Source organism: Aquarana catesbeiana, linkage group LG07 (assembly GCF_042186555.1).
Source record: "Aquarana catesbeiana isolate 2022-GZ linkage group LG07, ASM4218655v1, whole genome shotgun sequence".
Classification (NCBI taxonomy): domain Eukaryota; kingdom Metazoa; phylum Chordata; class Amphibia; order Anura; family Ranidae; genus Aquarana; species Aquarana catesbeiana.
The window spans coordinates 238,264,247-238,287,828 of record NC_133330.1 but is presented as its reverse complement, the minus strand read 5'-3'; the positions used below and the strand labels follow the sequence as shown (position 1 = coordinate 238,287,828).

At 40.4% G+C, this 23,582-nt stretch overlaps 1 protein-coding gene across 5 annotated transcripts in view; it reads right to left on the bottom strand.

Annotated features, from left to right (window-relative positions):
- The window catches only part of DIPK1A (divergent protein kinase domain 1A), a 274,738-nt gene that overhangs the window by 227,755 nt on the left and 23,401 nt on the right, over window positions 1-23,582 (bottom strand). Inside the window, exon 2 of one of the 5 annotated variants that reach the window (XM_073593134.1) lies at window positions 12,886-13,031. The exons of the other annotated variants lie outside the window; for them this stretch is intronic. The gene's annotated coding sequence lies outside the window, so the exon portion shown is untranslated. The remainder of the gene's footprint in view (window positions 1-12,885; window positions 13,032-23,582) is intronic. 5 annotated transcript variants of the gene reach the window in all.

Here is a 23,582-nt window from a genome sequence, read left to right as displayed (position 1 = left end):
CACTTTTACAATAACCAAGGAATGTAAAATTTTATTAGATGGTCACCTATGCATCTATTCCATGCTTTCTGCTTATTAGTGTGGCATACAGGTTATGCCCTGTGGAACATGTTCTATAAATGCAAGGCTACGATGAAAGGTATGGTATATCTGACAGAAAACAATAGACTTTCTGCAGTCTCTATGTAGGCAGTAATCATCTGACCTGTTGCCTAGGCTATATGAGGGATCTTGTTTTATGGACAGAAAAATATATACTTTTTTTTAAATTTTCAAATTTAATTGAGAATGCTAAAATGTGCCCTACTGATTTGCATTTATCGTTATGACTGGCTGAGATAGATGTGTAGAGTTTACTGTAACACACGTACAAAGAGATAATTTACAGAATATCCCTTTTAACCCTAAAGTGGACCTTGACTGAAAAAGTGAAGATTTGCTATGTTATAGGGAACATCTAAAAATGTTAACTGCGCCTAAGCAGTAGCCCAAAATATGTACTTTTTAACTTGAATTCCTCTTGAAAAACGGCAGTACACTATCTAAGGCACTGTGCCTCTGACTACTGATTGGAATTACATTTTTACTATTGTGCTGCTCACTGTTCTCCTTGCTGGAGCATCGGACATGAGGAAGCTAAAGCCCCGTCTTTACCTAAATGGTCATCTCTACACAAGGACACAGTGCAGATCAAGGCAAGGAAGAAGGAGGGGGCCATCGAGATCACCTGAAAGTGGGAGCCGGTACCTGTCAAAACCAGGTACCCGCTCCCCACAAAAGGTGGGAGGGGGGTAGATAAGCGGAGCTTCCCCTTTTGGGTGGAGCTCCACTTTAAGTTGAATTTGTGTACAAGTTGGAACAGGTAAATTTTGTGTAACTCATGCCAAAAAAAATTAGCAAAACATTTGTTTTGCTGTCTGTGCCCCTGTTCAGAAGATTTCACTCACTTTCTGTCCCTGTGAAAATTGGATTTTGGGTTGTCGTGGAAACAGGGATTGGTAATTAACCTTCAATGGAGACACCTTTTTCCCGTGATAACTATCATGGGGTGAATTTCTCTTCCTAGGTGGAGATTTCCTCTCACTTCTGGTTTCTCCCTCCATTTGTATGAGTCGTTTGTAACTTGTTTTTAACTCGGGGACTGCCTGTACAGTGATTTCCAGGTTCCAGATGGATCCCACAGGAATGGTATATCTATAGTTACACGTAAAGAAAATTCTATATCGGGAATTCTTCTTTAATGTATTTTACATGGAAATAACTTCAAGTGTAAGTTAACCTTAAAATTATATTAAATATATGCATTGGTGGATTAATACTTTCTTATAAAGCCTAAAAATGGCAATTTGCAGTAATTTTTCTAGAAAATACCCGGTGATCTTGCCAGTTCCCCACTCACTCTCTTTAAATCTGACCATGCCACATATGGAAGCAGATTCATGTTTGCAGGGTCAGTTTGTGTCCCTGAGCTTGCATACCAGCATAACTACTTCTGTAGTCCGCTTTGCTGCTATACCACCCACGTAGTTCTACTCATGTTGATGAACAGCGGCACTGAGCAGGGTCTTACTCCCAAACTACAGAACCACTTATGTGACTGAGGCAATAAGGTTGCTTTCTGACACTAAAGGGGCGTACACACTGTCGGACTTTTCGGCTACAAAAGTCTGATGGATGCCGACGGACCAAATCCGGCGGACAATCCGATCGTGTGTGGGCTTCCCCGGACTTTCAGCTGACTTTTCCAGTCGCAAATATGACGGACTTTAGATTTGGAACATGCTTCAAATATTTACGTCGTAACTCCACCGGACCCAGAAATCTGCTCGTCTGTATGCTAGTTCGACGGACAAAAACCCACGCTAGGGCAGCTATTGGCTACTGGCTATCAACTTCCTTATTTTAGTCCAGTGTACGTCATCACGTACGAATCCGTCGGACTTTTGTGTGATCGTATGTAGGCAAGTCCGTTCGTTAGAAAGTCCGCCGCAAGTCCGCCAAAAGTCCGTCAAAAGTTTGTCAGACGGGCTGTCGGACTTTTGTAGCCGAATAGCCCGACCGTGTGTACACCCCATAAGATTTACAAAACATTGTCCAGTGATCCCTTGCCCTCTTTTCGCGTTGAAGCTGAGATCCTAATTGAAAATGCTATTATAGATCATATCACTGACAAAAAAAAAAAAGAGCAGCTTTCATGCGAAAGAAATATGACGTGCTGTAGAAATCCTATCATTTGCCTAAAGTGCATAAAGACGCACTACACCCGCCTGGTAGGCCGATTGTGGCCTCAATGAATAGCGTCACTAGCGGCTTTTCATTATATGTAGATTCTTTTTTGCAACCTCTAGCCCAGGGTCTCCAATCCTACATACGTGATTCCACGCATCTTATGGAACTTCTGTCTCCCTATGTTTGGGCCGATGGTTATTCTTGGCTATCCCTTGACGTAAATACTTTATATACGTCAATCCCATACAATGTTGGGTTACTAGCAGTGCAGCATTTTCTACTGTTGGATCCCATGCTTAATACCAGACAGGCCTCCTTCAATTTGGGTGCCACCTCTTTTTGTTTAACCCATAATTATTTTGAAGATCAGTTCTACCTGCAGACCCATGGTACAGCAATGGGAGCCAATTTTGCTCCTTCTTATGCTAATCTGACCATGGGTCTGTGGGAGAACCAATTTATTTGGAACAATAACCCTTTTGCCCAACACGTGATATTTTTTGGTCGTTACATTGATGACATTATCATCTGGGACAGATCCCCATCCCAGGTTGATGACTTTGTCACTCATTGTAATGCTAATGATCTAGGTCTTTCCTTTACAGCTGTTTAGAGCAAAGACAGTTTAGCTTTTCTTGACCTTGAGCTTAACCATGAAGATGATAGAATTTTTGCCCGCAATTATACCAAAGCTACTGCGGGCAATTCTTACCTACATTACGACAGTTTCCATCACCCCCAATGGGTGAACAATATACCAAAAGGACAGTTCTGCAGACTCAGGCAGAACTGCACTAGAGACTGTAATTACATCTCTCAAAGCTCACATCTCAGAGAAGTTTATTGAAAAGGGCTACCCATCAAAATTGATAGAACAAGCCTACAACCACTTTCTTCCAGGAAAGAAACCCAAGGTTGCTAAACCTTCAGAAGAGTCTGTGGTACGTTTCATTACAGGGTTCCATGGTCAATATAAAAAAATGGAACATATCCTCGGGTCACCAATAGGAGGGCCCCTACATTGAAAAACAAAATAGCAAGTTAAAATGTATAAAGAAAGATGATCCCCTTTGTCTCATTCCCCTAAAAGGGATGTATAGTTGCAATAAGTCCTTATGTAAGACTTGCCAGAATGTCAACCATGGACAAAAGAGCTTTACTCACAAGGATAAGCTCTATTTGACAATTTCCATAACTGTTCTAGTAACTATGTAGTTCATTGTCTCATGTGCCCCTGTAAGATGCTATATGTTGGCCACACCATCCGTCCGTTAAGACAGTGGTTTGGAAAGCACCACCGTCTGGTTGAATTGGGATGTGACAAACATAGCGTGCCACGTCATTTCTTAGAGCACCATGCCGGTCTACAGTGGGCCTCTGGGTATGGGTTTGGATGTCTGCTTCAGATAAACCCCTGGGTATAGACTCAATAGTCTATACCCAGGGGTTTATTTGAAGCAGAACGTTTTTCGCGACTATGTGAACGTGAAACGTTCTGGATCTTTACTCTGGACACTCTTGCACCCAATAGACTCAACGAGAAACTTGAGGTCAATACTATCCTACAACCCCTTGTTGCTTGTCCCTTCATGAGCAGACTGGTTAATTGTTCACTAGCTTTGACTATCCCAATTTTTTATTTTTTGTTTTCTCAAGTGTATTATGTTGTTTTTCCTTTTTTTTTTAATCTTAATTTTTATATATAATTTTTACATATAGTCTACTATTTATCATAATTTTATCTCCTTTTTTATACAACTTCCATTTATTGGTAGCTGCGCGCGTGTGTGTGTGTGTATGTATATATATATATATATATATATATATATATGCGCAATCTTATATCTACTTCCACTTTTATGACCTAATCTACTATTTTATATTACCCTGGTACAACTGTCCCCTAGTATTAGTTACAGTTTGTATCTTTTAATTTTTTAATGTTTGCCTTTTGGTCGGCGCGCATATATAGTTTTATATGAAGGCATGTTTCCCTATTCTAGTTTCGCTACTGCCTATATATGTATACACCTATTTGCTTTATATTTCATCTAGAATTATTTCATGCCCTGGTTTTTATCATCTATATAGTATTAAGCAGTCAGATTATTTTATTTTATCTGTGAGTAGATATGGGATACAATTTCTTTATTACGTATCCCCTACTCCTCACAGTATCATGTAGCACAGATTTCAATTATACAGCCAGCTGTGCGCTGTTTTGGTCAGCAAATGGAGCATTTAAATGCCGTCCAATCCGTCCTCTATCATTACACTTGAGAAAGGAGCGCGCATGCGCCTCACGGACTTCGTGCATGCTCTGAAACGCGTTGTGTTCCCCTCACCAGCTGACGTCACATGCAGGTTCCACGAGTTGCTCGCTCCCCTCCTCTGCAGGATCGGTTGTTTCCGTCCCGGCTCCCCGCCGTTATTGCAGCATGGATTAGAGACACTCCTGGTGACTTTGCTTTTGCCTACAGCTACATCACCTTGATACAAATGTAGAGCTCTGCCTACTATTTCTTTTATCATATCAACACACTTTAACTCAGAGGCGCTCCTCTTTCTTTGATGATTCTGAGCCGGCTTCACTCCTGAGAAGAACAACCCTCCAACTAGAAAATCATTAACCACCACTGCCCATTGGACACTTCTACATTTTTAATTTTATGTACTTCCTTTTTTTACTTGAACATTTTTCATATATGTATTATACTAATTTTCTATAATTATTTATTGTCTGATTGCGTGACATTACACCGGTGCTCTGAGCGCCAGTTTTTGTGTTTTTTTTCTTACTCCCAAACTACTGTTGCTCACATTAAAGAGGAACACCAGCTGACCTCCCCATGTTTTGAGGTTTTAATCATGTTCAAATAAAAATAAAATCTTTTTAGCTTTATATACAACTGTTTATGGTCATTGGTGCCTTAAAGTTCCCTCCCCTGCTTGTATTTATCTGTAAATTATCTATTGAGATTGGAACCTGTTAAACTTTTTAGACACAGGCATATACTTTTGTATCAGGCAGCGGTCCGGGGGAAAACAGGTGGGTAGCAATCTGTGATATCATTTAGATCCTCACCTGCTAAGAACTGAGACACCCCCAGAACATGGGAAGAGAGAAGGGAAGGGAGGCAGAGTAGTAACATAACTGCATAAAAAATGAATGGTGTTATAGCTGTATAAAAGGTATTTGGAGTAGTATAATGATAAAGCATTGACGTAAGTGTCTTCACTACTTTAAAGAATACTTTTTTTGTTTTTTTTGCTTTTTTAATAATAAATGCAAATTTTCTTGCAGGTAAAAAATAAATAAATAAATGTGCATTTATTATTTTTTGTTGCAGAAGCCTGTAAAAGCACTGCACCAGCGATCAGCAGATCGCTGATGCCATGCAGGACTCCTGTAGACCTGTCAGTGTACCGGCTTCCTTGTATGGAGTAGCCGATACACGTTGACAGGAAGAATGAATGAACTACCCCAGCGCTCACAGCGCCATGGTAGTTCATTGAAATCTACAAGCCAACAGCTGCAAAGACTGCCAGATCTTTTAGTACAGGGTTGATGTATCCTATAAGTATCTGAATTAGACTTGTTATCAGCCTTTTGCAATCACAGTAATGTGTTGGTTGCGTGGCTGTTCAATTCTCAGGACTGGTTGGACAGAAACACAAAACCTTTGGCAGATAAAACTCCCAGATATTTCAGCAATGTACGTGGTTGTTTGCCTGGAGTTTGTCTTTAAAGAGAATCTCTTTAGGATAAAAGACATGTTCATTTTATTTTAAAGGGTCATTCTCTGAGTCTGTCCTTATTCCTGCATCACAAGTATGCGAGTCAGGTGACCAAACCCTTCTCTGCATGCTCATTACACTAAGTAGTTAGGCAAGGAGAAGGACCAGGGCCCTGGCAACACTCAACTTGTGTCCCAGCAGAGCTGTGAAATCAAAGCTAAGCAATTTGCCTGTGGTTTTAAATGATTTGCAAACAATTACAAAAGATCAAATAACAATTGTATAACCGCTTCTTTGTGGTGTAGACATGTTGAGAAACAGCTGTCTTTTGGTGAGATGTCATATGCGCAGATTGTGCACAATTCTAATTATATTAATAGATTTATCTGCATGCTTGAAATTATTTCATGTTTATCTTGTGATATCCTTAACATAAAAAGGAATATACCAAAACATGTATAACCTTTGTTTTCTATTTGCGTACCTGAGATATTTTATACCTATGTGCAAGCAAATGGAATTTTAGGAAATAGAAGATTGTTTTGTCCACAAAAGAAGCCTGAATTACATAGTCAGAGCTCATAACCTTTTGTTAGCAGAACTGAAATGCCTACCATCACCTCTGCTTGTTTAAAGCAAAGGTAAACTCAGTAAGCGTAGGATAGTTTGGTGTGATCTGTAGAAGTAGTGAAATTGTAGATGTAGTTTAATTCTGGGTTATTAAAAATATAGTATTCAGGTGTCCGTCATGTACATATGTTCTTTCATTAGCATTTGAAAAGGACAGAGACAGTTTTTTCTAGGATCGAAGTGACACCTAGATGCCAATAAAAGTTTCCATTAGAGTAAACAGATTGCCACCATCCTGAGGCTTCAAAGAAAACTGCTAGTCATTTTGGCTACATTGATCCGCAGGGGGCTTTCGCAAGGCTTCGGACAGTCTGTAAAGTTTGATTAATATCAACAGATCTAAGGAACCTAGATTATCTTTCATAAAAGCTAAAATATTAGCGTCAGAGAGATGAAAATAATTCCTTTTGTTTACATGTAACTCTGTATGTTTAGCAGGTGTGGAATCCTAGAGAACCACACAAAACCATTATATGGCGCCTGATTGCAGCAGGTAGGCAGTGATTGGTACTGTTGCGATCGAACTGATGCACTGGTATTGGAAATCCTATCCATGACCCAGCAATCGGCGCCGTTCTGGGCCAATTTGATGCTGGTCATTTCAGAACAGAAAACGTTTGTGGGCTGTGACAGGGACACCCCCCCAGGGTTCATTGGCCAGGGACTAAAGTCCAGCCCACATCCATATTTCAATAAATTGGGTAGCCTGAGATATGGACATTGTTCTTCCACAAAGCCAGTTTGAAACTGGGGAGTTCCCACATGTTCCAGTATGCTTCTACTAACGGATAGACTTCGGTAAAGTTTATTTCTGTTTTTATCCCTTTTTATTTTCATAGCAAATTGCCAATTTGTGTGTGTTTCTGCATTTTTTGTATCTTTTTTTGGTAAATCCTTTTTCTTTGTATATCTTATATGCACTGCCCACTTTCGGGATATTAAACGATAAAATTAATAAGTGACTTTTGTGTACTAAGCTAGGATTCATATCTCTGGAGAGGTTGTTGTATTTTAGTGCCTAAGTACTCGGTCTAAGTTACGTGCCAATCGGTATGCAATTGTACTGTGTGTTGGCAGATTGCATGCAGATTGTAAGCTAACAGATCTGCCAAGTGGAGATCTGTGCGTTTGGTGGCTTAGCAGAAAAGTCTGCGGACAAACTGTTGGGTGGTGGCAGGCTATCGTTTATGGTGTGTCTGGTGTGTTGGTGTGGGGACAGTGGGAAGAGTGATTAACACCGGGGTTCAAGCTTGTAGGATAGCTGGAGGAACCCTAGAAGTGTGTAATAATTGTTAGACGGCTCCCCAACCTTTAGAGTGCACCAGATTGTATGTAAGATTTGTATCTGCCTGTGTGTGGTCAGCTAGCTGGATTGGAGTGGAGTCTCCCTCTAATGGTGGCCAAAGGTAGTGCAGGCTGTGAAAGTACCACAGCCAGTATTACATGCTCAGTATAAGTTCCCCCTTATTCCCTTAGTTCCTCATATACCCCGGTCACGGAACGCCCGTTGCGGTTAGTTTGTCGCCGTGGGCGTGTGGAATTTGTGACAGATAGGTTCTCCTTTTTGGTCAGAATTTTACTTTTCATAATAAATAGAAGCGGTTTTCAATACCATTTCTGGCCCAGCCATCCCAATGTGCTTTTCGCTCATTTTATCCACAGGAGGTTTAACAACGACCGGGCCTATTTTTCAGACTCAGTGTTTACAAGCTAAAATCATTTTTTTTGCTATAAAATGACTTAGAACCCCCAAACACTATATATATATTTCTAACACCCTAGAGAATAAAATGGCGGTCGTTGCAATACTTTGTCACACCGTACTTGCACAGCGGTCTTACAAGCACACTTTTTTTTTTGGAAAAAATACACTTTTTTAATTTAAAAAATAAGACAACAGTAACATTAGCCTAATTTTTTCTATTGTGAAAGATGAAGTTACGTCGAGTAAATTGATACCCAACATGTCGCGCTTCAAAGTTGCACCCACTCGTGGAATGGCGACAAACTTTTACCCTTAAAAATCTCCATATGCAACATTTAAAAAAATTCTACAGGTTGCATGTTTTGCATTACAGAGGAGGTCTAGGGCTAGAATTATTGCTCTCGCTCTAACGATCGCGGTGATACCTCACATGTGTGGTTTGTACACTGTTTTCATATGCAGGCGCTACTCAAGTACGCGTTGGCTGGATGCCACTGTCCCGGAGCCCACAACAAGTTCCAGCACTGAGCTTCGGTAACTGGCAGACAGAGTGCGCTAGCGTGGGCACCCAGGACATCTGCCACCTGGGGTCCCACAAGCGGCGATCGGCTTTCCGTAGCAGCCGCCACCTCTCTCCCCACTGTCAGCCACACACACTTCTCAGCTCCTTCTCTGCTCCAATGTTCTAGTGTACACAGCCAGGAGGAGAAGGAGCCACAGAGGAGGGACATAACTTCAGTGCAAGAGCCGCGCTGCTGCTCTGAGGTCTGTGTATAGTTTACAGTGGAGGGGGACACAGTAACCGGGAAGGGGGGCAGATAACAGATGCACACATGGATGAGGGGAGGGGGGGTAAGGGGATATGTGCTGAGTGCTTTGGGAGGGGAAAGGATATGTGCTAGTGGGGGGGGGGGGTTTGATCCTCCCCTCCCAAAGCAACCAGCACATATCCCCTTACCCCCCAAATAAAAAGATGCCGCATGCCTCTCTGTCCTCCTCCTGTGGTGTCCCTATGTCCTCCTCCAATGAAGATGACAGGACGGATCTTAAACAGGAAGGGGTGTGGCCTTGACAGGAAGTGGTGGGTCATATTTAAATTAGGGGGTATGCAAGCTCAGTCAGGCCTAGGGCAGCACAAAACCTAAATACACCACTGGCTCTATGTGCACTGTATCCTTTCCTTTGAATGCTGTCAGTTAAAGTTAATTATGTATTCATCACCTTCAACCAGCATGGTTGGATATTGGTGGTGGGGGAGAGGGGTCAACCTGTCTGACCACCCCTGCACATATTTAAATAGGACCAAGTGCAATGTGCACTGGGTCCCCTGTGGTTATCAACAAAGGATTTTGCATTCTGGCAATACTTCTTTAAAGTGTGGACACGTGGCCATAGTTTAGTAACATATTACACCCAAAATTTGGGTGTAACATGTTACTAAAGATGAACTTATCCTTTAATCAGTAAAATGACTATAAAGTAAACTAGCACAATCGATAAAAGCAGCATTAAAAAGGTTAGACATTGTATTCACAATGCTAAAACTAAAAGCAGTCAAGGTCTAAAATAGATTAAAAGCAGAGTTAGAACAAACAAAAGGCCCAATTCTACAGTAAATGCCTACTCCCATGATGCAAAAGCAGCTTTCCCAATTCAAGCTGTGCAGTCAGTCTGAACGGTTTAGTACAGACACAATATTTTTCAGGATCTCACACAAAGAACTGTATATAGCGGCTTTATTATTGCAAGAAAAGGCAGTACAAGTGCTACTTGTTTACACTTCTTTTACCTGCAACCCCTTATTTAATATTGTATTTAAGACAAATAAAAAAAAATAATAAAAAAAAAAAAAAAAGGTAAATAAAACATTCTTTGGGTTTTATTCAATGTTTTTTTAATTACGGCATGTGCTCCCCCAAAAAAGGTATCCCCAATTTACTGAAAGGGGAGAAGATCGAAGATCAATTAAAGCTGTACATTTGAGCGCAGGTCACCTTTGACTACAGGGCTGTTGTCTAAGCTCCAGAAAGCTGAAGCTCTAATTTGGGACCTGACAATTTATGGCTTTAAGTGGCACATATAAAATATTCATATAGAATGTTTCATAGTAAGCCAAATTAAAAATGTATTTTTCTTTAGAACACATCATAGTTAAACATAAAACATAATAAAAGTCCATATGTCAATATATGAAAGGGCACAATTAACAGTATTAGCACTAGAAAAAAAAAAAAAGAAGGATTGCCATTCAGCCATTCATAGTTTGCAGTTTCTTTTAAAAACACTCCTTACTGAACAGGCCTGCCGCCTATTACTGGTGACTAAACAGGGCTCCAGGGAAAGATCACCTTGTCCTACACTATGCTTATGTAAGTTTTCTCGTCTGATCCTACTTCCTCCATAATATACCACTGGAGAGCAGTAATCTATGGCCCCGAGGTGAATAAAATACTCTATAACAGCTGAAATAAGCTATATAAAACTGACAGGAAAAAAAAAGAACAAAAATGCAATGTCATGCCACACACTTTTCAAATGAAAAGGATTTCTAGCAAACGACACTTCTTACTGCAAGAAAAGTGATAATATACTGCATATTTTGGATTGTGCACTGCTTTACACATATTAAAACCAGCTGTTATAAAGACTGGTCTGCAGCCTACCAGTTATGCACAGGTTTTTAAAAATCATAACGCAATAGTTAGCAGGTGTCCCTGACTTTTTAAGCTGGTACTTTGGTCAGTTCCTGATAAACCAGTCAAAATTTCCCACTTTCATTCTTTGAAAAAAAAAAAAAAAAAGGAGCTTGTTGCTAAGTAACATTGCGCGGGTGTTATAATATTAGCTTTCATGCTGTAATCATGGCTGGAAGAAAAAAATCTAATAATGTATGGCCAGTGCAATACAGTGCAGAATACCTGCCCCAGACACCACTGTAGAATGCGAGACAGACCCCTGGCTCTTCTCCCCCATCAGGAAGTCAGATGTGCCTACTGACCGGAAATGATGTACCAGGGGAGCAGGAGTTGACGTTGTGTTACTGGCGGAGGAGCCCAAGAAAGTCGCTGTTGTGGGAAGCCGCATCAGGAGAAATTTTATGCCGGTTGTGGGCCTACATGTCTATAGGGGCATAAACAAATGACAAGTGAACGGCACCGGACCGGGGGTCCTGAAAAGGAGGTCTGGGATCACTTTGTGCAAAACCATTGCACAGAACAGGCAAGTATAACATGTTTGTTATTTTAATTAAAACGTTTGGCAAGATGGAGGTCATTGGACTACTCCAACTAATCAATGGCTGTAACTGAATTCACTTCCTGCCTGTTGTGTAACCAGCCTGCAATTATAGCACCCACAGCCTGATCTAACCTGAAGCCATGATTTGGTAAGGAACTTTACTCGGCAGTTGATATATTAAGGCAGTGATAGAATATAAAAAGTATCATGGTTTAGGTCTGCTTTCATGAATTCATGCAGGTTTATGTTAACAAAATCACTGGTTGCCAATGTAAGATGTTAATCAAAAGGTTGATACAACCTAAAACCCACGCAAGGACAATATACAATTTAAAGCGCTTAAAAAAAAAAAAAAAAAAAAACATATGGCGATTTGTGAATTATCAAAAAACACTATCATGCAAAATATTTAAATAATGTATGGAGGAAGATCTTTATTATCCCAAGCCATCATAAAAACTCAGTAGGAAATAAAACCTTGGTCTCTCTTTAGAGGCCCAAAAACCCACTGCCGAGTCAGTTAGAGCTCGCCAATTAGCAGGGAGAATTGGCTTTGTTGTATGAGGAGTTATAAATATATTCCCATCACACACACACTTTCCTTGGTTTAAAAGCCAGGAGTTTAGAGGTGTTGGATCACTGCCTAGCTGGTTAACCAACGATCAACATACAAAGCATATGTCGCCAGCACCCCATGGATTAATTTAAAAGTCCAAAAATGTATTAAAACGATCACATCATGTGCAAGTATAGAGATTCAGAACCATGCAGGACCCCTAGGTCATCATTTTAAACAGTAAAAACACATGAATATAGTATTAATGAGCATTATGCTGAAAGGGTGTTTAGAGTGCCCTACTATATAATACCATAGTTCACCAAGATACAATGAAAAAAAAAAAAGGTCATAATGCAACATATGACCACACAGATAGCAACTACAAAGGGGCAAAAAAAGGGCATTGAGTAAAGAGGAATAATTGTCTTTCCCATACACTGTATGTCCGTGTGCATGGGGATTTCAAAATGTAGTCACAATATACAGTGTTACAAATAAAATAATTCTTTATAGTATATCTATTTCCCCCGTCTAGCTGAGTGAAATATTCTCCACTTATTAGAACGTTGCTTACATTACAGTTATGACCTTTGTAATATCATATTTTGTGTAAGAATCTATAGGTGATCTTAACATAATTGGGCTTGGACCTAGGTTGTGCCAAGAGCTCATATGGCGTTTTGATGCTTTTCTAAATGTAAAGGGGTAGTACTTGGATACTAGTTGATAAAACGTGTCTACGTTCAATGTGGTAAAACTAAAAATAATATAATATATTGCAGCTTACCAATCATTAGATGTGGTGGCTGCATCAGTTTTCTTTGGCTTTTTCCCCCTTGGTTTTTACCTTCTGATTAGGCCAGTAACACACCTCCTGTATTAGTGAGACACAACTCAGGAGGAATGAGCACAGCAGACAGCAGCTTTGTCAGTCTGGGGGAGAATAATGTTAAATTAGCAGATTTAGATACACAAACAAATTGAAGGCAAACTCCAGCTCACACTTTATAATCATATACAGCAAACCATTTTTTTTCCTTTTTGGTTTTGCATGAATAAAAGATGATCATTTTAATCAATCACTCCCGCCAGTGTTAAAGCGGAGTTCCACCCAAAAATGGAACTTCCGCTTTACGTACTGATGACCCCCTGACATGCCACATTTGGCATGTCATTTTTTTTGGGGGGGGGGGGCGGATACCCAGTTTTGATCCCACTTCCTCTCCTGGTGCCAGAAGGAAGTTCACCTTTCCCCCCCTCCCTCCCTGCAAACTTGTGGGACATGCTACAGGTCCCAGAAGATTGCTCGGCCATTCACAACACACAGCGTGGCTCGCACATGCGCAGTGTGCGCCCCGGTCATGATGCCACAGCCGGGCGCCCACAGTTACAATGGCGGCGCCGCAGAGAGGAGGGGGAGAGGAGCGAGGCTTCGGGCACGCGCATCCCTGGATCCTGGGACAGGTGAGTGTCTCTTTGTTAAAAGTCAGCAGCTACACTTTTTTTGTAGCTGCTGACTTTTAAATGGGTGGAACTCGGCTTTAGGTTGTTTGTCTCATCTATGTAAATGGATACATTCTGCTGGAGAACTTGAGCGTGTGAAAAACAATAGACTTGCTTGCTGGATCACCATATGAAAATTGAAGAAAGCAAGCCTAAAAAAAGGAAACCAATATAGCCATCACATCCTAGAATTGGTAAGCTGCAATATAATAAATGCCTACTTTTAGGTTCACTTTAATCGCTAATCCAGGGCAGGGATTTGTGGGAGTGGGGGCTAGTCAGTGACCCTCACACCCTATACATATTTTGTCCTACTCATGTGCTAATCAGTTTTAATATGATGGTATGTAAGATTACACTGCTGGTTGTAGAGGGGTACAGCTATTTAATCTCTACCATATAAAGTGGCATTATGTGCATTAGGCTGTGTAGAAAATCAAACAAGTGTGGATGAACAATCTGTTTTTCTGGCACCATATGAGGGCTCGCCTTTTTCATGCAGAGAACAAAACCAGCATCAAGAGATTAGGATTTTATTTAGAGCTCTTGCTTCTTTTTTCTGTCTATCACATTGCTAAACTCATATGAATATTTAGGTCTTTGAGAGGATATTCTAGTTATTAAAAGACAAGGACGCTGCTGGTAAGCAAGTATTTGATGTAAAAGAATCATGAAAAATCCTTTCTACCCTCCTCTTTGCTAGACCAACCAACCTCGATTAGCTAATCTGCCAGGAAATGGATTGCAGCAACCTCTGTTCCACTCAATTCCTAAGGAGGTTGCCACTTCAACTAGGCAGCAATAACTCAAATTCAAAATACCCCTGGTTAGTCTTTAAGAACTTAGACAGTCACCATTTGTGTCCAAGCTGACCAAATAGTATAAACCAATGCATTTTTTTTCTGGAAAATAACAATTGTTCATTCCAGATATGTAAACATTATATTAATATACATCAAATTTTTAGATTTATTTTTATTATTTATTATTTATTTCAGGTACTTATATAGCGCTGTCAATTTACGCAGCGCTTTACATATACATTGTACATTCACATCAGTCCCTACCCTCAAGGAGCTTACAATCTAAGGTCCCTAACTCACATTCATACATACTAGGGACAATTTAGACAGGATCCAATTAACCTACCAGCATGTCTTTGGAGTGTGGGAGGAAACCGGAGTACCCGGAGGAAACCCACGCAGGCACAGGGAGAACATGCAAACTCCAAGCAGGTAGTGTTGCGGTTGGGATTTGAACCAGTGACCCTTGTTACTGCTAGGCGAGAGTGCTACCCACTACACCACTGTGCTGTGATGCAATCTTTAGGGTCTCCACAGAACCTTGCCTTGTAAGGGAACGTACAGGTTCCTGGCTACTTAAACTGCAGCATGCAAGATATTTTTAACACATCACTCTGGCGAGAAAATTGCCCACCAACATAAATGAAAGTTAAAGTACCATGCAGTTTACCTGTGATATAAAATGTAGCAAACTCAATGGGATCACATCCAATGTAAGTGAGACCTTAGGGAGGTTGTAAACCTCAAACACGAAATTTGAACAAAGCATAGCCCTCTATAGTGTGTACTTTTCTCAGTTAAGAGCACTAAGTGTCATTTCTGTCTGGTGCTTCATTCCTCTGCTATTATCATGAATCACTTTGGACAAGTTTTACTGACACCAGGAAAAAAATGGTGACAGGAGAGGGATCTCCAGCAGATTAACAGCCCCAGTTCTGTTCCTCTGTGCTGTGTAAAAGGGGGGGGGGGTCTCTTCCCTCCAATCAGCTCACAGAGCTCACCTTATTGAGCTCTACAGAATGTAACTTCAGCTCTCTGCACCCTTTTTCTGAACTTTCAGACAAGCTTTATAATTCAGCACTTAGAACGGATGTAGAGCAGAGAAGACGGCAGATAAACAGGTACAATTTATGTAGGAGGATTATTTTCATCTCTGCGAATCACCTAAGGCTAGCAACTTTACTGGGTATATGTAAGGGTTTACAACCACTTTAACCCTCCTGGCGGTATTCCCAAGTGTGGCTCGGGGTTAAATTTCAGTACCATTAGCGCTAACCCCGAGCCACACTCGGGATTGCATTGCAGAATCCTGGTACTTACCTTGGCACCAGGATTCCTTGATGTCCCCCTGCTGTGTCCTCCACCGGATCATCCACCCAATGCTGTGTTCTGGGCTCCGTTTCCTGCGAGCGTCGTGACGCATGGGGGTGGAGCCTGGCGGCAAATTCATTTCATCTCCCTTTTGTCCCTAGTGCTTTGTCCAGTGCCCTGCATGCACTTTTATATTATATATACTGTGCTTTCTGCCTGGAAACTTGAGATTGTCCATAGCAACCAAAAAGTGTCCCTTTACGTCAAAAGTGGTTTTAGACCAGCTAAAAAATAGCGATAGTAAATTAGAACACTTGTAGAATTGAGCGATAGTGAATCATGGGGAAATTAATTTTATTATTATATTATATATTATATTATTTTTTATAATTATATTATAATTTATGATTTCATGTTTCAAACTTTATCATATCGGATATCTTGTTTGGACAGATTTAAGTGAGCAATTCCTAAGAATTACAGCCCTACAATATAAAACGCCAAATTTCTATGCAAAACAATGTACCGCTTTGAGATTCAAAAATCTGATATACACATACCGCCAGGGAGGTTAAAGCATAACTAGACTCCTCATTACTTAGCTCCACTCCAATGACCCAATGTCTGTGAGGTCCCGTGCCAGGATCGACTTCTACCGGGTTTTCGGCTGTCTTGGCTGCCCTATGCAGGATGACCTGACACATTCCAGCACAGTGCCGAGAATACATTTCGAGCTGCTCAAGTGCGGGGGGGGACATTCTGAAGAATAGCATGTCTCTTCTGCATGTATATCTATATAATCTCTATATCTAATGTTAAGAATTTAAAGTGGTTTAAAAGGCAATTTTTAAAATTAAAATAAACACGTTCTTTTGGGGTCCCCCACCGGTTATCTTGGTTCCTCCTCTTCTTTGCCTGCCCCTATAGCAAGCGCTTGCTGTGGGGGCAGATGTGCAGGCTTGACCCCAAGCTGAGCTGTGTGCATCCATTGACACAAACAGTTCGCCTCAGCCCCACCCCTCACTCTTTCCAGCATGTGGCAGGGAATGCATTAAGGTAAACAAAAAAAAAATATTTTACCTTTAGAACCACTTTAATTGTCCTAGCACATTGAAGACATCAATAATATACAGTATGTTTGTTATATTTGTTTTTTGTATCTAAGATGTAAAAATGGAGTCAATATAGCCCTACCAGGAAAAAATACAAAAAAGTAAAAGAAAACTGAGAATAATAAGTAGGTGACACTCCTTTGGAATAGTCACCTGAGCATTCTAGTGATCCCCTTTCCCCCCTAGTCTTCTTTGGCTTTTTTTCTACTTCTCCATCTGCTGGGTGCATGACCCCTTTTCCATTTGCGCCACGCTCTTACCCAAGTACCCCTTGGTTTCTGCCTGGACATTCCTTTTTTTGAATTCATATAGGATGTGTACTATATGGATATTGGAGGGCCCAAGGGAAGCCCTGTTATTGTTGGGAACCTCCCCAGGACCCTCTGGCTGTTACAGCTTCTGGACCATGCCTATCTGTTGTGGTTACATCCACTCTCAGGATTTTTTTTTTTTTTTTTTTTTACATTTCTGGTCTTCTTTGCCTTCTTTTTCAAACTAACCTTTGTTACAATTGTCAAAGCTAGCCCCTGCGCGGGCGGAACTTTATCTTCTTGTAACAACTAAATAAATACTATTGAAATGGAAAAGAAATCAGAACTGCAACACACGTGCTGAAAGTCAGCGTTTTAAAAAATACTTAAGTGAAAGGTTTAGAATGACAGGAAGGGAAGTAGAACTTTCGGTAGGAGGTCGGCAATGGCAACCTACCTCTCATGACATGTTTCTTTTAAATAAGTATAAAAGCTTAGCTGATCTCATCTAAAGTGAATTGGAAATATCAAACATTTTCATACCAAATGAAATATATCAAACAGCGTCTGTCTATTCAGCCCTCCATCAATCCTATACCCAATGTAAAAGTATTTTATTATTCACGTCTTTATTTGTTAAGTCTTTACTTTATGAATAGTTAATGAGTTAAAGAATCAACTTTTTCTATGTTCTAGATTTTTGCTTTTCCAAAATATTTTTGGCTATATTTTTTATTCCAGTGAGACAAGATTGAAAAGAAAAGCAGAACTGTTTTTAACACAGAAGACATAGCTGTTCATGCTGTGCTGATTGCAGTTCTCCGTGTCAGTTCTGGAGAAAAATAAAATCATCTATTAGAATCTTGAAAAAAACGGCACAGTCATGGCCCGCAGGGATCCCTCACTTAGAGAGAGCACACTGATCTTCCTCACATTTTGGCAGACGTACAGGGGACTATTGCAAATCATCTCATTGTGCATATGTAGTTAAATGTCAAACTCGAAAACTGAACATGTAATGACAATATATGAAGGGAACAAACTACTAACCCAGAGATTTTGGTTTTTATCCAAGCATTGCTTCAGGGCTCTTCCTAGCCCTTATATTGCCTAAGGTGGAATTATCAAAAAGCGCATCCTCCCCTTAATGCAATCCTTCATATACATTATATATAAAGCCATAAATACAATGCACACTGTTTTGTGAGAAACAGAAAAGGATTTACTCCCTGGTATATGTCGCTATGGTTGGCAAGAAAAAGAAAAATCCATTTTGCTAGCACAAACAAACCCATATGAATTTTCAGTAGTTTTAAAGTAAGCAGCCAGTGCTGGACTCTTCTATTATAAAGCCCGGGTTGCCCCTGAAAGCACTGCCATGCAAGCTCCCTCTAGTAGATGTTTATTTCTACAGTTCCAAAAATAAGAAAGGTAAGGTCCCTTTGACACTTGTGCGACTTGTTCTGCGACTGCAACGTCGCATGACAAGTCGTAACCCATGATTTTAAATGCATACCATTCATATCTGTGCGACTTCAAGTCGCACCAACTTCAAAGTAGTCCCTGTACTACTTTGGTGAGACTTTGATGTGAGTTGAGGTCCATAGACCTCAAGTTTACACGGGCATTCCCTGAAATCACATCAAAATCATGGCAAAATCGTGGTTTTGCTGCGATTTTAGAGGATGCCTGTGTAAACTTGAGGTCTATGGACCTCAACTTGCATCAAATTTGAACCAAAGTCCATTTCCATTATTGCTAGAAGATAGATGTATGATTCTGTCCTCTTTTAGCAATTTCAGCTTCCTGTTTTTAGATGGCCTCACTATCTGCTGGACACAAGTGGCAAATGTGAAGGCTCCATACACACTGGAAAAAAAGATTTTTCTGGACACCAGATTGCTGGCAGAAAACGCTGATTGAAAAACGAGATTTTAACAGCGCTTTGTACTAGCGTTTATGGGCGTTTTTAATAAATATACACAGAGGACACTCCAAAAATCCCACAATGCATTGAAAAAATAGAACGTCGAACCCTAATTAACGCTCGTTTATCAGCGTTTTTTATGGTCAGAAAAACGGCACTTTGAACGCGATTTTATGGCGTTCAGAGAACAGCCCAAAAACTCCACTGCCAATAAAAGCTAAAAAACGTCCATGTGTGCACGGACACATAGGATAACAGAGTGGAGTTTATGGGCTGTTACAAAAAACGCCTAGACTCCAAAAAACGGCTGTTTATGAGCTCCAGTGTGCATGGAGCCAAAACATTCATCTGCATGCACACAGGACGTTACAATAATGTTATAAAAATGCCAGTAGCTTTGCAGTGAGTTTTTCAACTTCTTTGAACTTTTTTCAACGTTTTTGCAATAGCATTTTTTTTTATTGTTTATTAGCGTGTTTTAGCGTTTTGTTTTTTTTTGAAGGAAAAAAAATATTTTTTTTTTTCAATGCATCAAAAAACACTAAAAAACACTAAAAAAACACTGGTGAGCGACATTTGAGTGTTTATCGACATTTATCAGCGTATTAAAAAAGTCTCTCAGAACCCACTAGTTTTTTGGTTTTTTTTACTGCTCAAAAACGACAGTGCCCAAAACTGCTGATAACAGCCTATGTGTGCATGGACACATAGGATAACATGATGGAGAGTTTAAGGACTGTAGAAAAAAAAACTTCTACAGCCAAAAACAGCTGCTGTAAAAACGTTCAGTGAGCATGAGGCCTAACATTTTTTAATTTTGCAGTACTGAACATAATAAATATTAAAAAGAAACATTTTCTTCAGGACTATGTACAAGAATGTCTATTTGAAAATTCTGTACTAGATATCCCCTGAAGGTATGAACAATTAAAAAAAAAAAAGAAAAGAAAAAGCAAAGATGAACTTTTTTTTTTTTTTTTTTAATTGACTAGAAAAAGCACGATACTACGCTCTAGGATCAATGACTGGTAAAATGCCTAAATACAACCAATGAACATTAACCACTTCATCCCCGGAAGATTTGGCTGTTTAATGATCAGGCCATTTTTTGAGATACGGCACTGCGTCGTTTTAACTGACAACTGCGCGGTCGTGCGACGCTGTTCCCAAACAAAATTGACGTCCTTTTTTTCCCACAAATAGAGCTTTCTTTTGATGGTATTTGATCGTCTCTGCGGTTTTTATTTTTTGCGCTATAAACAAAAGAAAAGCGACAATTTTGAAAAAAAACACTATCTTTTACTTTTTACTATAACAAATAAATATCCCACATTTTTTATCAAAAACATTTTTTTTTCCCTCAATTTAGGCCGATATGTATTCTTCTACATAAAAAAAAATAATAATAATATCGCAATAAACATATATTGATTGATTTGGGCAAAAGTTATAGCGTCTACAAAATAGGGGATAGATTTATGGCATTTTTATTATTACGGTAATTTTTTTTCTACTAGTAATGGCGTCAATCTGATCTTTATTGGAACTGCGATATTGCGGCAGACAGATCGGACATTTTTGACACATTTTTGGGACCATTGACAACTACACAGTGATCAGTGCTATAAAAATGCACCTATTACTGTAAAAATGTCACTGGCAGGGAAGGGGTTTACAATAGGGGGCAATTAATAAACAACCTTGAATCTTTGCACATTATGCTAACTGAAAACCTTTTCACGCTGGTGTGCTTTTCTCACGCTTTTCCAGGGCAACAAAAGCGCATGAAAACTATTCCCCATTAAGTCCTATGCAGATCTTCAGGTGTACTGCACTTTGAAAATCCTGTGTGCTACATCTTTGGTGCAGTTTTTCAAATGCACCCCCAAAAAGACGCCTTCCATTGTAAGTTATCAATGTAAAAGCCCTTAAGCTGCACAAAAGCACTTCAAAAGTGCATCAGTGTGAAAGGGCCCTTAAGCAAAAACTGTGTTCAGCCCACTAAAGACAAAGACCACCAGTATGTTAAAGCGGAGTAGCGGCAGAAATATGACTTTTAAGATAAAAATACCCCTAGAATACTTATGCCTCGTGCAATGTAACAAAGGTATGCTGTAAACTATGCCCAGTTTTCTATATGTGCAGCATTGTTTTTCACTTTGTGAAGTTTCTGCACAGCGCCGCCATCTCCAGTGTGGGCATCTGAAGCCACAGTGTCCTCCTTCCTGGATTCCGTGCATGTTGGCTACCCAGCATGCACCTGCTAATCTCATAATTGTGCAGTGCGGAGCAATTTTGGTCAGCTTGGCATGGCTCTAGATTTTCCATAGGCACCAATGTTAAATGTTACTGGAGCCCTGCAATGCCAAGCTAGCCAAGAATTTCCATAGACGCCATGCCAAGCTGACCAAGATCAGCCAGGAGCCAATGCAAACCCGGAAATGACGTCCGCAGCTCCCTAGAGGAGGAAATGAAATTAGATATAGGCATAAATCAGGTAAGTGAACAGAAAAAAATAAAAATTAATTGCCAATTCATTTTAAGGATGCACATGATGAGGAATGAAAAATGTGTGTGGAACTCAATGTTGTCACAGGAGAGTCCAAAGCCCTGCAGAAGTTACAAATCTGGCAAATTGTACCTTGTACACATGGCTTGCGTTCACAAAGGTGCAAATTCATATATTAGTTTATACTAAAAAAAAAAAAATTAAAAAATAACATTGAATGTGTTTTGGGGATGAGAAAACACTCCCCCTTCATCAGTGCTTCACTTAAAATAAAATGTACTGAAAATAGGGCTTTCCTGTGTGAATCTGTGTAAGGAAGCCAATTGCTGAATCAGAGAGCTACTAGCCATTACATCTTAATTGCTCAAGCAAATACTGCTGGCCAGTAACTTTTTTTCAGTATATACAGTATAAAGGAATAAATTAATTTGGACTTTTATCCTTTGGCCTGGCACTTCCTCCATTACTGGCACTTCCTCCATTAGTGCATGCTTTTATTTCTGGTAACCTGCTAGGGTTACCTTTTGGAGGTTAGCCTTGCTGGTTGTGAGCAGCCTAACCAGAGCCTGTGAGCTCTCTGAACATTTTTGTCCTCTCACTACTTGCTATGAACTCACATCAAAATCCCAGTGCCCAGTGGACAGATAGTCAAGTCCTAGATTGTCTAGTGGAGAAGGGGAAGGAAAGCCTGAACAATTTCCCCAGATGCCTGGGTAAATTTTAATACGATTAATATTTAGATTTCTATTCATAATGTAAAGTAAAAAATTATATATTTGCACAGTCTCGGACATTTCATCTGCATGCCATCCATGGAGCCATCCAGCAAGCTGCATACTGCAGGGGCTGTGCATGAAAGGATTCCTTTAAAGGAAAACTAAACTTTCCTATCCTTACGGCCGGGTTCACATATGTGCGAATTGGATGCATGACATGCGAGTGAGACCGTCTCTCAATGGAGCCGATTCACACAGGTCCGAGGTGGCCGCGGTCCGCATTCCAAAAGGGTCCTGTGTGTGTTTGGGTCCGGTTCAGATGAGAATTCAGGCAAAAATTTAAACCCAATTTGCACCTGAACCGGTGAACAGGAACGCACCAGACCCCACGCTGGGAACCGCGGCCGCACATATGTGAACCTGGCCCTGCAGTGAAGGAAGCTGCCATCTTAGCCATGTGATCTGCAGTTAGCATGGTAGTGTGCGTGATCAACTATGACACCAGTCATTTGATGTATTGACAGTTTGGTTAAGAGCTAATCTAAGCACAGTAGTAACTGTTATGCCCCGTACACACGATAGGATTTTCCGATGGAAAATGTGTGATAGGACCTTGTTGTCGGAAATTCCGACCGTGTGTGGGCTCCATCACACATTTTCCATAGGAATTTCCAACACACAAAGTTTGAGAGCAGGAGATAAAATTTTCCGACAACAAAATCCGTTGTCAGAAATTCCGATCGTGTGTACACAAATCCGACGGACAAAGTGCCACGCATGCTCAGAATAAATTAAGAAACTAAAGCTATTGGCTACTGCCCCGTCTATAGTCCCGACGTACGTGTTTTACGTCACCACGTTCAGAACGATCGGATTTTCCGACAACTTTGTGTGACCGTGTGTATGCAAGACAAGTTCGAGCCAACATCCGTCGGAAAAAATCCATGGATTTTGTTGTCGGAATGTCCGATCAATGTCCGACCGTGTGTACGGGACATAACAGTTCCAAGGCATGCCTGCGAAGTAACCTTTTTGGGAAACTTACAGCGCCAGCATCTTCTGGGTGCCTGTCTTCAGGCATCTTCATTGGTCGGCATGCTAGTCATCCCGGCACGACTGGCCCAGTACTGTAAGCTTCTGCAAAAAAAGCTGACCTGCTCGCTGTTTCTTACAGGACTTCAGTTATGCTTTAAATCTGTGGGTTTAGTTCTGCTTTAGGCTCCATTCACACTAGCGTGTTTTTTGATGCATTTTGCAGAAATGCACAGGAATTTTTTAACATGGGTTCCTATGGAACATGTTCACATCAATGCCTTTTTGTTTCTCTGCATTTTTGGAAAGGGTCAGGGACT